General features: G+C 32.0%; 1 protein-coding gene across 1 annotated transcript in view; it reads right to left on the bottom strand.

The window, feature by feature from the left end:
- The window catches only part of CSMD3 (CUB and Sushi multiple domains 3), a 1,015,135-nt gene that overhangs the window by 761,134 nt on the left and 238,958 nt on the right, over positions 1-15,043 (bottom strand). The window contains 1 exon segment of the mRNA XM_032468125.1: positions 10,885-11,079. The gene's annotated coding sequence lies outside the window, so the exon portion shown is untranslated.

The following is a 15,043-nucleotide window of genomic DNA, read 5'->3' as shown; positions in this document are numbered from 1 at the left end:
CCAGATTGTTGATCCAGGTTTCTAGCAGGAGAATAAAATTTTGTCTTGACAAAACAAGTTGCAGCTTTTTTTCTATCAGCTATTTTCTCTTATATACCACGTTGCAGTATAAGGCAGTCTTATTCCCAAGAATAAAACTTGGAAAACCCTTTTCACTCTCATTGTTAATCTCGCTAACTTCAACTTCTTTTGCTTTGTCAGAAGCAACAGTTTCTTCATTAGCCCTTTTGCTTAGCTGCACTGTGAAAATTTTGGTTTAGGTCGCATGGCACCAATTGAGTGTATGGCATCTACGTCACTAACATCCAAGCATTCCTCAAAAGGATCTCACCTGCCACATAAAAGTAAACTCCATCAACACTTTACAACATCGTATCCCTTCACTGATCAGTGCTTCTCCCTGAAACCTCATATGAATACTGTTATCTTTACTTTTGGTTATAAACATACTCAATCATCAAGAAAATATAACATCCTTTAAATTTTTCTCTAATTAATCTAAAATTCATGCTAATATAAACTTAAATTTTCTATGATTGACTCCTTAAATCTTAATATGCTAATTCTTCCATCATCAATGGTTTGATTTTGTGTGAATCCAGGTTTAGGTGCATTTATGACACTATAATTTATGTGTAACTTTCACATACACTTATTAGTTTGCCCTAGGTTATGTATACCAAAAGGCCATTCTGAATATAGAATATCATTATGAATTTTAGAATGTTTAATCTAGGAATAGCAAATCCATTTCTCCTTGTCTGTCAACCACTCTTAATTTGTAAGGAGTGTTGGGAACACCGAGTTAAGAAGGACTCTGAGACCATATTAAAACTCAGTGTGAATAAATGTCATGGAAATGTCTATTAAAGGAGGAAGTACAGAAAAGGCATGTATGCCAGATATTTTCATTCCAGACTTAGAGCATAGGAATTTGTATTCATTTTTTATATAATACTGTTTAGCTCAGCATCAGGCAATTAATTGACTTTATGAATACTAACAGATGGTGTTGATAAAATTCATCGTGCTTATGAACAAATACAAAAACCCTTGCATCATACCCTCTAGGTTGATGTGGCATTCATTCTTAATTAAACTATCATGGTTAGGAAGCATCAAAAGAACTCTCTGGAAGTAACAGTTTCATCAAGAATACGTAAGCTCTAAGGAAAGCAATAAGCAAATCATTACAGTGTTATCAGCACCCTGCAAAGTTATAAATTAAAGAGTCAGTATGCTATCAAGTGGCAGAAAGTAGAGGAGGGAAGCCATGAATTGAAGTCTATATTTTCTTTTTCTTAAAATGACAACCACACAACATCCAAATATACTATTTGTCTACTCTTTAAGCTTTAATTTAAAAAGTGGTTAGTGGGTGGTAAATTGCTCCTTAGAAAACTAGATCATGTGCTCTATGAAGTTATCACTTCACAGACTCTACCTTTACCTGGTGAATATTAATAACATATGAGAACTACTTTTGAGACTAGAAAGGAAAATTACTGCCTCACTGAAAAAGTTATTACTCTGTATAGTTTGTATTTTTAGCAAGGCCTCTGAAATTTTCTCTTTTAAAGCACCTGAACTTCCTTCCACTCAACTGGGAAGAATTAAGGTCTTCCTTTTCAAGGTGCCTAACAGTCTATAGATTCTGATATTAAAGCAATTATCACACATTACTATAACAATCTGATTACAGTATGATCAGCCCTATTAGAACTGGATTCTTAAATACAAGAAGTGTTTCTTAATCATATTTTTATATTCATCACATAAAACAATGCTTTGCATAGGGTGGGCCCTTAATAAATATATTTGAATGAGTAACTGTAGTCATCAGTATTATTGTCAAAGAAAAGAAAAGATGAGTTTGGCAAACTGAAGCTGAGTAGACTGAATTTCAAAAAAACAGTGGGTGTCATGTTTTGATAGATTAAAAAGCTACAGAGGTTAGAATGCAAGTCAAAGGAAATAAGCATGAAGAGTCTTGGGGATGAGGAGTAGGGAAGTAGAGTATACACTCAGGCAAAAACAAACAAAATGGCAACAAAACCAACAACAAAATAGAAGTGTTGGCTTTAGGGTTAGATGTGGATATAAAGATAAATGATATTATCCATCCAGTTTTTGTTAACTGTAATTCCTTTCTTTAAAGAGGAGATGATAAGAAGTACTAATGAAAAGTGGAAAGGGGGAGCTACTTAAGTAACTCAGTAGATAATTGGCACTTTATATATGCTATCATATTAAACTCCAACAGTACTGTGATATTGGTATTTCTGTCTATCTATTCATTCTATTATAGCTAAAGAAATAGTTTCCAAAATAATACAATTTTTGCTCAAAGGGTCTAGTCAGTAAGTAGCAAAATCAGTATTTAGATTCAGATCCTTCTGACCCCACAGGCTCTTACCTGAACCAAACAGGAAAGGAAGGAGTACCACAACAGAAATTAACTTTCAGGTAGTATTAGAAATACTCCATTGAAACCTCTTAAAATTCTTCTTGGCTTTAAGTACCTTAATAAATACTTTTGACTCAGGGCGTTTTGTGCCTTAAAAACTAAATAAACATCTTTTGAATGATTAAACTATAAAACTCCATTTACTCTCTTATAATAAAACATTTCTGAAGAGATATGCAAAAAAATTTGGTGAAGTATCAAATGGTAACAAGCTAAGGCTTTGGAACCTGACAGAATGGCATCAAATCTGGCATCCCCACCACACCCCCTACTGCAAGAAATTTTTTCATTGAATTCTGACATTGATGTACGTCTGTGAGCAGAGATTCCCACTGTCTTTCTCTTTGTACCATACTGTCTTTTCAAAGACATTTGCATAGCAAATAGGCTCAGGGCACAGAAACAATGTCTTCTACCAAGAGAAAGCAGTTTGTTCAAAAGCTTGGGAAAAAGAGAAAGGACCTCTCCCAAGAGCAACGGGCAGGCATGCCCATTATAGAGGATTTGATTTCTATAAGCTCATGATCCCCCTCCTATAATAACACATATTACATATGCAGGTATCTCATACTCTTCATGCATTCTATCAGAACTGGGGTTTGGAGAACTGGCAAAAATGCTGATACTCTGTCTCCTGACATTTCTGTGAATAATAAACCCTCCTTGGTTTCTGATCCAAGAGTCTTGTGTCTTCTATCACCATCCAAGAAACTGTGGCAGATAAATTGTTAAACTGTAAATCAAGTACAATCTCAGACTTTTCATAGTTCTTGACATTTACTGGGTAACCTTGAGAAATTATTTTTTTTAATTTTTTGAACTTCAGTTTTGTACTGTTGTGAAATTTAAAAGTGAGTATGCTTATAAATTTCCTAGTATACTATAAGTGTATACTATAAGCTAACAACAGTCATAGAACTAGAAATAAGGGGGTGCCATAAGCATCAACATGGCATGAGATGCTCTCCTTGTCTCTCTCCTTCAAATTATAACCAGTAAAACATCCATAACTCAACAAAAGTGATTTGGCCCAACATACCTGGATACCAGGGAGTTCCACACACCTGTACACATAAAGGTGGGTGGACTGGGACACATAGAGAAGGCAAAATAAAAGGAATAGCAGAGACAGTGCCTGTGGTCCTGGACCCTTGGCCATAGCAACTAAGCCCATAGCCCCAGAGAACCAGGTAGCAGCAGGGAAGGAGGCATACATGACTCCAGCCTCCAGCCTTTCAGCTGCAGTGGTTCCCACTGCCACAGGGAACCAGACAGCAGTGGCAGTGGGGCCTGCAACTTGTCCTACCAACCATGAAGGTACCTACAACTCCAGTCCTCTCCATCCACAGCAGTAAGACTTGCAAACTCAGTAACTCCAGATTCAGCAGAGGCACCAAAGACTCCCTATCCTCCCCTTCTCCCCAAATGCAGCAGAGCCTGTGACTCAGGAGATCTTGGACACAATGGAGGTGCCTGCCATCTCAATGCCCAGGAAATGATGCCAGCTACAACAGTAACGATGGCACAAGGGCATAAGCAACTACAATGAGGGAACCAGTGATACCTCTGGCAAAGGTGGCAGAGGGTGCAAAGTGCTGACTCTCAAATATAACCAGTGGCAGCTCAGGTGAGAGAAACTAAAAATTTGTGTTATAATGCAACCTACTGAAAAACAAAAGAAAGGCCTCTAATTACTAATCTATTAAATCATTAGTAAATTTTTTTAATTTACTTAAATAATAAAGGTGTTCACTACTTCAAATGTGACAGCATAGAAACAGCTCATCAAGCACCATGAAAAACCACAGTAACACAGTATCACAAGAAGAAAATAACAATTCTCCAGAAACCAACTTAAAGTCACAAAATACTGTGAACTAACTGATGGAGAATTCAAAATAGCTGTCATGAAAAAACTCAATGAGTTACAAAAAGCTCAGAAACACAGTTCAATAAACTCAAGAATAAAGTTATTAAACAGAGAGAATACCAAGGAGACAAACTCTAAAAGGAACCAAACAGAACTTCTGGAGCTAAGAACTCAATAAATGAGATGAAAGATACATTAGAAAGCATTGGAAATAGACCAGATCATATGGAAGAGAGAATAAGCAAGTTCAAAAAGAAAAATAGAGAAAAAATAAATGTAGAAGAGAGAAGAGGAAGAAGGAGAAGAGGAAGAAGAGGAAGAGGAAGAAGAAGAGGAAGAAGGAGGAAGAGGAGGGAGGAAGAAGAGGAAAAAGAAATATTTTATGAGAACTCTATTAGAAAGGAAATGTTAGGGTAATGGGTATCCCAAATGAGAAAAAAGGGAAAAAAGGTACAGAGAGTTTATTTAAAGAAATCATAGCTGATAACATCCCAAACATGGGGAAGGAATTAGATATACAAGTTCATGAAGCTAAAGCAAATACCTATTTACCTCAATGCAAAAAGACCTTCTCTAAGACACAATATATTGAAACTGTCAAAAGTCAATGACAAAGGAAGAATTTTAAAAGCAGTCATATAAAAAAGAATGACAGCCTAAAAAGGGAACTCCATTAAGCTATCTGTAGGTTTCTCAGTAGAAACTCTATAGGCCAGGATAGAGTGCAATGGCATCTTCAAAATATTGAAAGATAAACACTGCCAGCTGAGAATACTCTATACAGTAAAGTTATCCTTCAGATATGAAGAAGTAAAGCTTTTCCCAGAACAACAACAACAACAAGCTTAGAGAGTTTATCACCACTAGACTACTAGACTTGCTTTACAACAAATTTTAAAAGAGCCCTTCTACCTGAAATGAAAAGGCAAAATTACATAAAATTTTAAGGTGAGAAATTAGAATCATAAAATTGAAATCAGAAAATTGTAGGTTGTTAACATTTAACTCTAGAATAAAAGATAAAGGGGAAAATCAGTAAAAATAACTATAGCTGCTTCTATTTTGGTAATAAAACCACAAAATAAAGAGAGATAATTTGAGATGACAAGAACATAAAAGAGAAAGAGGAAAAATGACAAAACCCATAGAGGCAAATTCAGGTAAGATGCTATCAAGAGGAAAAGGACTATTTTATTTATGAGATATTTTATACAAACTTCATAAAAACCATGAAACATAAAACTAGAGCAGACACATAAAAAAGAAAGAAAAAAGAGAAAAATATGGAAGAAATTTACCAAAATAGAATGGCAGACAGAAACAATAGGAAAACAACAACAACAACAGAGATATAGAACAACCAGAAAACAAAACACAAAATGGAAGTACTAGGTCCTCATTAATCAATGATCACCCTAAATGTAAATGGATTTAATTGAAACACCAATTGAAACACAGAGTGGCTGGATGGAATAAAAAATAAAACCCAAGTACATGCTGTCTTCAGGACACTCAACTCATCTCTAAAGACAAACACTGACTCAAGGGGAAAAGATGGAAGATGATGCTCTATACAAATGACAGCCAAACAAAAGTGGACATAACCATACTCTATCAGACAAAATAGAATTCAAACCAAAAGTGGTAACAAGAGATAGAGATGGACATAATATGATAAAAGGGACTTTTCATCAAAAAGACACAACAGTTATTAATACATATGCACCCAACAGAGGAGCTCTAAAATGGATAAAACAATTAGTAACAGAGCTAAGGGGGAAATTGACAGCAACACAATAATAGTAGGGAATTTTAAGACCTCACTTATACCAATGAATAGATAATCGAGACAGGAAGTCAACAAGGAAGCAGCATCAATAAATGAAACATTAGACAATATGGACTTAATAGATTTTATGGAACATTACATCCAAATGCAGCAGAATACATATTCTTTTTGAGTGTACATGGAACATATCAAGAATAGATATGTTAGGACACACAAAAGATTTCAATAAACTTAAAAAGACTGAAATGATATCAAGCATCTTTTCTGATCACAATGGTATGAAACTAGATATCAAGTATAAGAAAATAGCTAGAAAAATCACAGTCTGTGAAAAGTGAACATGTTACTGAACAACTACTGGATCAATTATGCAATCAAATGAAAATAAAAAATACACCTGAAGACAAACAAAAATGAAAATACAACATACCAAAATCTATGGGATGCAGCAAAAGCAATACCAATGGAGAAGTTTATAGCCATAAAAGTCTACCTCAATAAATCAGAAAAATCTCAAATATATAATCAAACTTTATACTTAATAGAACTAGGGGAAGAAAAAAAAGAACAAACAAGGCCCAAAGTGAGTAGAAGGAAGGAAATAATAAAGATCAGAGTGGAAATACATGAAATAGAAACTAAACAGATAGCAGAAAAGATCAATGAAATGAAGAGCTAGTTCTTTGAAAAATAAACAAAATTGACAAACTTTTAGCTATTATCACTAGGGAAAATAAAAGGAAGAAGCTTCCAATAAATAAAATCAAAAAAGAAAGAGAAGAAATAACAAAAGATATCACAGAAATATGAAGGATTGTAAGAGAATACTATGAATAGCTATATGTCAATAAACTGGACAACCAAGAAGAAATGAATAAATTCTTAACAATCATACGATGTTCCAAGACTAAATCATGAAGGAACAGAAAATCTGAATAGACCAATCACTGGTAAGGAATTAAAACAGTAATCAAAAACCTCCCAAAAAACAAAATTTTAGGACCAAAATGGCTCTACAGGTGAATTCTACCAAACATCCAAAGGAGAATTAATATCCAATTCCTCTCTAACTCTTCCAAAAACTGAAGAGGAAAAACAGTTCTTAACTCATTTTATGAGGCCATCATTACCCTAATACCAAAACCAGACAAGTACAACACAAAAAAAGAAAATTATAGCCGAATATCTCTGATGAACATATATGCAAAAATCCTCTACAGATATTAACAAACTGAATACAGCAGTGGATTAAAAAGATCATACACCATGGTCAAGTGGGATTAATTCCTAGGATGAAACTATGGTTAAACATCTGCAAATCAATGTGAGATTATATTTATATATAAAATAACAAAGTGAATATACATATATAACATTAACAAAATGAAAGATAAATATCATATATTCAACTCAATAGATACAGAAAAAGTATTTGACAAGATTCAACACTTTTTTATGACCAAAAACACTCTCAATCAAATGGGTATAGAAAAAATGTACTTCAACATAATAAAAGACATATATGATAAAGCCAAAGCTAACATAATACTCAGAGATAAAAAATTGAAAGCTGTTTTTTTCTAAGAAGAGGAACAAGATAAGGATGCCCACTCCCACCACTCATTAAACACAGTATTAAAAATGCTAGACAGAGCAGTTAGGCAAAAAGAAATAAAGAAATAAAAAAGAATCCAATTTGGAACAGAAGTTAAGACTGTCACTATGTGCAGATGACATGATTATATAGAAAATCCTAAAGACTCCACCAAAAAACACTATTACAAATAATAAATGAATACAATAAAGTTACAAGATACAAAATCAATATACAATTTTTTTCATTTCTACACACTAACAACAAACTAGAAGAGAGAGAAATTAAGAGAACAATCCTATTCATAATTGCAACATAAATAAACAGATAAATAAAATACCTAGGAATAAATTTTAACAAGTTGCTGAAAGGCCTGTACACTAAAATCTATAAGACACTGCTGAAATAAACCGAAGACACAAAGAAATGGAACAGTTAGAAATGTCTATACTACCTAGAGCAATCCACAGGTTAAATATAATCTGTATCAAAATTCCAACAACATTTTTCAAAGAAACAGGAAAAAAATGCTAATATTTATATGAAACTACAGAAGATACTAAGTAGCTGAAGCAATTCCAAGAAAAAAGGACAGAGCTGGAGATGTCACACTCTCTGATTTCAAATTAAACTACAAAGCTATAGTAACCAAAACAGCATGATACTGGAAGAAAAGCATACATATATATCAGTGGAGCAGAATTGAGAGCCCAGAAATAAGCTCACACACATATAGACAATTAATTTATGACAAAAGAGCAAAGAAAACACAATAAGAAAGGATAGCTTCTTCAATGAATGACACTAAGAAAGCTGGACAGCCACATGCAAAAGAATGAAACTAGACCACTATTTTCCACCACATTCAAAAAGCAACTAAAAATGGATTAAAGACTCAAATATAAGACATGAAATCATAAAAAAAAAAGTAAAAGAAAGCATAGGCACACTGTCACTGATCTCAGCAATATCTTTCTGGATATGTCTCCTAAAGCAAGAGAAACAAAAGCAAAATGAAACAGAACAAAACAAAAAACAGATGGGATTATATCAAATTGAAAAGCTTCTGCACAGAAAAGGAAACCACAAACAAAATGAAAACACAACCTACTGAAAGGGAGAAGATATCTAAAAATTTTAAAGTCATATATACAACAAGGGGTTAATATTCAAAATATAAAAAGAACTCATATAACTCAACAACAACAAAAACCTTATCAAAAAATGGGCAAATGATCTGAATAGGTATTTTTCCAAAGAAGACAAACAGATGGCTAACAGGGACATGAAAGATGTTCAACATTACTAATTATTAAGGTAATGCAAATCAAAACCACAATGAGATTTCGTCGCATACTCATTAGAATGGCTACTATCAAAAAGGCAAGAAATAACAAATATTGGAGAGGATGGAGAGAAAAGGGAACCCTCATACACTGTTGGTTGAAATGTTAATTGATACAGCCATTATGGAAAACAGTATGGAGGATCCTCAAAAAATTAAGAATAGAATTACCATGTGAGTCAGCTATACCACTTCTGGGTATTTATCCACAAAATAGAAAAACAGTAACTAAAAATTATATATGAACCCCTATGTTCATGGCAGCATTATTTACAATAGCCAAGATGTGGAAACAACCTAAGTGAGCAAAGACAGATAAATGGATATAGGTGATATGGTATTTATCATCAATGAAATATTACTCATCTATAAAAAAGAACAAAATCTTGCCATCTGAGACAAGATGGATGGATCTTGGAAGTATTATGCGAAGTGAGTTAAGTCAGATGAAGAAAGAAAAATACCATACAATTTCAATCATATGTAAAAAAAAAATTAAATTTAATTAAATAATAAATGAACAGAACAAAACAAACACATAGATACAGAGAACAGATTAGTGGTTACCAGAGGGGAAGGGGGTTAAAATGGGTAAAGGGAATCAACTGTATGGTGAAGGATGAAAACTGTACTTTTAGTGGTGAACAGGCTATAGTTCATACAGAAGTCAAATCATAATGCTGTGAACATAAAACTTATATAATAAGCCAATGTTATAAGCTAATGCTACCTCAATATTGTTTAAATAAATAAATAATAAATAAAGTAGGAGAAAAATTAACAACAACAGCAACAAAAGAAATGGCAGGAGCAGCAGAGAGAGCTAACATTAAAAGAAAGCCAACATGGGGCTAATATATTACTAAGTGGCAGGTACAGGCTAATTTATTTAAGAAATGGAACAGGTGGGCTTGTTTCCTCCTTGGTTAAATGAGATAAATGAATCACAAAGAGTTGACAAGATTTGCCTGAGGTAACATATGGTAATTGTCAAAGCTGGGATAAAAAAAAAATCAACTATCTCTGATTTCTAGGGGTCTCTCCAGCATGCATTTACAGCTACGTGTTTAAGAGGAAGCTACATAGTAATTTGGATGAGTAGTTAGACATTCCTACCATTTGTAGAGGAATTACAGAAACACATGCCAAAAGAACGAAATATAACTCATTTGTCTTTTGCTTGTTAGAAAAGAAAGCCCAGTCTACAGAATTTCTGTGGGCAAGATTCATGCATGAATTTAAAAAAAAAAATTCATCCATGAATTCAGTTAATGTTGAACATGTTCTATCTTCCAGGCTATGTACTTTGAACCTTTGTCTACATTAGTATATTATGTTGTCCTCATAATACAAATGATCCTTCCCAATATCGATAATAAACTATACAGAATTCTGAATTTCACAAATTCCCATGCTAAATCCTCTAGAGAAATCTTTAAAAGATCCATAGATTCAGTCAATATTTCAAAATGAAAACAAAATCATGACTTTGACAGACTAATTAAACTTGTAAATATCATAAACTCCATGTTTTCTAACATAAATATGAAGACATATCTCTATATATAATGCATGTATAAATATAGAAATGTATTCCACTGTGTCATTTCACAAATAACATTGTCTTATCTCAGCAAATATTTTTCTTAATCTGTCATATAGTGTATGTGTTTTATATATATACACATTTTTTAAGCTTCAGATTTTATAAAACAAACACCAAGCATGTCTTGCAAATATAATGTCTGATTACAAACCTTACTTTTAAAATATTTTCATTGTGTCAAACATTCAGTCAACATAAAAATAAACTTTTTACCTCTACAGATGGGAACAGGAAAATCCCATGAGGCTGTATTAACTGAATTGGCTATACAGGTGAGTTGAGGGTGGCCATCGAGGATATATCCAGTTACACAGCTGTAGCGGATCTTGTCCCCAACGTCAAACCTTGTACCATATAATACACCTTTGGGTGGAACTCCTGGGTTTCCACAAGAGCTACTCTGCAATTCTATAGAAGAGGGAAAAAAGGAGAGTTTACAGTTATTTTAAAATATATTTTAGTATTTTAGATTTATAAAATTATATGTATATACAAATGTCATTTTTCCTTTTAAGAAGCTTTACAGAAAAGTGGAAACATCTTCTATTTCAAATACACAAAAGGAGAAGTATAGGAAAGGAACTAAATTTTACCTAATAGGTGTTAGTTGTCATTCTTTATGTTAGAAAAATTTAGATATTTTATATTATTTAAGCTTTGTACCAATTTTTTAAAGTAGTATTACTCATATTTTACAGATAGTTAAAATAGATCAACACTATTTACATGTCTTCTTCGAAGTTACACTGTACTAACATGGTAATATGCAAATCAAGTTTTATTAATATGCTCCCCATTACTCTGATGTTTCTACTTAACCCTAAACCATGATTATTCATCTGAAAAATACACATTTGGGGTGGAATTGTTTTTTAACTTAAGAAAAATACAGTGCAGTGAAAAATGGACATATTTGAAGTTAGAATGCTTGGGCTAGAATTCAAGCTCTAATACTTGTGTAACCTTGAAAATATAATGAGAATTATAACAATAAGTACATACGGTTGTAAAGTTTTAATTAGATCAGTATGCAGAATAACTGGAAAATGACTGATATATTGGAATATTTCACCTGTTGCCTTGTTATTTTATTATTTACTGCTTAAAAGTATGTAATATACAAATATAAGAGATTTTTTAAGTAATATTCATTTCAAAGAAAAATACAATTTCACTGTAAGTGAGAAAAATAGAAAATATATAGAAATAGCAGAAGCTACAGAACTTAATGAATTTAGGGGAAAATTATATTTTCTTACATTATTTTCTAAATTTTCTATTATATTACCTTTACATTATATTACTTTTATACTACAAATAATAATCAATAGAAATACAGTAAAGAATGAATATGAATGGGCTAAAAGGTATTCCACTTTGAGTAAAGTCTACGGTTCAGCTAATAGTATTATACAAATGTTAATTTCCTAGTTTTGACAGTTATGCTATGGTTACATAGCAGTTAATATTAAGGGAAGCTGGATAAGAGTATGTATATAGGAACTCTGTACTGTTTTCACAATTTACCTAAAAGTCTGAAATTACTGCAAAATAAAAGCTAAAAAATAATTACAATGCAAAAATAAAGTATGTTTCCATTTTGCCTTGATATTCATCCTATTTAAGTTCCATGTGATATCATTTTATTTTAAAACAAATAATTATAAACTATTCTAATACTGAAAATATAAAGGACAATATTAAGTAAAAATATCAAAATTTTTAAATGCTTTGTAAAATGTAGATGCAACTGTCCAAAAGCAGTGATCATTTATTGATACTTAGTGCAATATACAAAGCTGAAATTTTATATTCTTATCCATAATATGCTTCAAGTACTTTCAAGAGTGTTTAAGTGAACTCTTTTTTTGTTTAATTTTTCAATGACACTAAAAGGAAAAAAGTCAATGATGAAGTTCAAATGAGGTCAGTCTGATCAATGAAAATTGTATTGAGGATTCCTAGAACTTGCACTACATGCATTAGAAATAAAGTATTTATTTTACCTTGAAACAATTATTTTAGATCCTCAAACCTAGGAAAGTAAAGAACTTAACTAATATTAATTAAATGTCAATGATTTCTCTAAATAATAGGCCATTCCTTAAGCTTCCTCAGCATGAATGATGTATTATAAACCAATATTTGTAAAATATATGAAATAACAGTAATCAAGGTTAATGAGCTCTAATATTTCACTTTACTATTTCTCCAAGGTATATTCCACAGGTTCATTTTCAGCAAAATTTAAAACATATTTATTGTCTGTAAACTTTGAGCAGTTCTTTACAAAATACTTTTGAAATGAACAGTTTATTTTGAAATAGTTAATTTTTTGGAAAATTCATTTGATTAATAGATGAGATGTTTGAGGCAAGAGATGGTGAGATTAATAAGTTTAGATAAAATGAATAAGAATTCAATCTCTTGAATATAGTAATCAAAAAGAAAATACTTTTAATGAAACTACCACTTGTGGCCTTAGAATCAATCCACTCCTTTCCCTCTCACCCCATAAGAAATAATTAAGGTCAGGACTTCAATTATCATGAAATTATATACCTAGGGGGAAAAGCAGTTTCCAAATTATTTCACAGCAGACAGTTAGGTATAGGAATAAAAGGAAAGAAAGAAGAAAGCTCTAAATAGTTGTTATACTCAGATTTAACTTTTATTTAAATGAACAAATGAACATAGCCCAGAAAAAAAGAATCTAAAGCAAAAATGGAAAATTTATGAAGTGAATCAGTGTATGGATAACAACACTGGTTGGAATTTTAATAGATTACCTAATCTATCCCTTGCCTTGTGGCTGACTTATTTCTAAACCAGAAGATAGATAAGAAATCAGGCTGCTTCAAAATAAAACTCAAAGGAGATAATTCCAAAATATGTCTGGTTCTCACGCTCAGGAAATTCCTGTTTCATTTGCCCTGTTCTTTGACCTTCATAAATAACAACTACCCATCATCCTCTGTATACTGAGTAACCCGTGAAGACAGTTACTAAGTGTTTCACATTCAGGTTTAATATATCCCAATTCTATAGCCATTGTTCATGAATTCTATTCTTCATCCTCTCCCAAACCTTTAATTCTGGACTTCTCTCTAAGCTGCCTATGTCCATTTTAAGATCAGAGCCAAGAAAAACATGTTATTAACTAGAAGAATTATATAACCCTATTTGATATAGCATCAAAAAATGCTATGTTCTGATTGAACATTCATCTTTTAGTCTTGATTTTTTAAAATAAATAGTGCTGCATATTTAAATTTTTAATTAAATTAGCTTTTTAATTTCTATAAGAGTTTTGGAACTAGCTAAGATAGACTAATTTTTAAACACTATTTCTACCAGCTATCAAGAGTTCGAATTTCAGGGGAAAATGAAGATACACATGGTAGGTCATGTTCAGTGATACAGATTATAAACTAATTGCTAATATACAAGGTATTTGCAATAAGTAGTGATTTTGTTTATTATAAAATCATTCTTAAAGAAAATAGAGATTTAAGCAATAAAATGAAGAATGCTCACGTAATTTATCAAATGTATATGCAAGATAGCCACACTGTGCTTGTCACTTCAATGTGCTTCTGAAGCAGATGATTAAATCTAAAAACAGAATTGCCAAATAGATTCAGCTATCTTTCTTCACCAAGAGATTACATTAATACATCAATCAAAAGGTTTAGATAATTAAAGTAAAAATACAGAATCTGATAAATTCTCATGTAATATTCCATAGTGCAAAGATTAAAATGGGACTGGAGTATGTTAGGGGAGAGTAATACAAAATTATTTTCATCATGCTGTTGATTGAGCATTGATCAAACTTTTTAATGCAAAGACTAATAAAGAAACTCCCTATGTACTGCAGCTTTATTTGAATTTACTCTTGGAATTATGCCACAAGATCATGTTTGTAAGACAAAACTAAAATACTTAGGGTGAGCAGTTTAGTGAATTGAGAATATCAGTACTGGAAAATGAGTCTGAAGACTTTACACACAAAATATGTCTCTGAAAATGTCAGAGATTCTTTATGTAATTTCACTGCTGTATCCACACCAAATGGATTGAGTAAAATTAAAATTTATTTGTTTTTTTTTTTCCTGGAAAGATGTTTTCTTATTTGCCTTCTCAGAGATATTGAAGTTATCAATAAATAACATAAAAGTGATTTGGCAACATAAAGTGTAAAGGATTGTTATACAGCAAAAATTACTTTAAGAGATCCAAGATGAACAAAAATCCAATTGTGTTATAGAGGTTAGAGTTCAGTGACATTTGTCTATATTAGTTAAAAGAAAACATAAGAATAAATTACTTTATAAGTAACACAATTAATTTATTCATCAGAAGTCCTTGA

Source organism: Camelus ferus, chromosome 25, assembly GCF_009834535.1.
Source record: "Camelus ferus isolate YT-003-E chromosome 25, BCGSAC_Cfer_1.0, whole genome shotgun sequence".
Lineage (NCBI taxonomy): Eukaryota > Metazoa > Chordata > Mammalia > Artiodactyla > Camelidae > Camelus > Camelus ferus.
The sequence above is the reverse complement of the archived record's forward strand: the minus strand, read 5'-3'. Positions and strand labels throughout refer to the sequence as shown.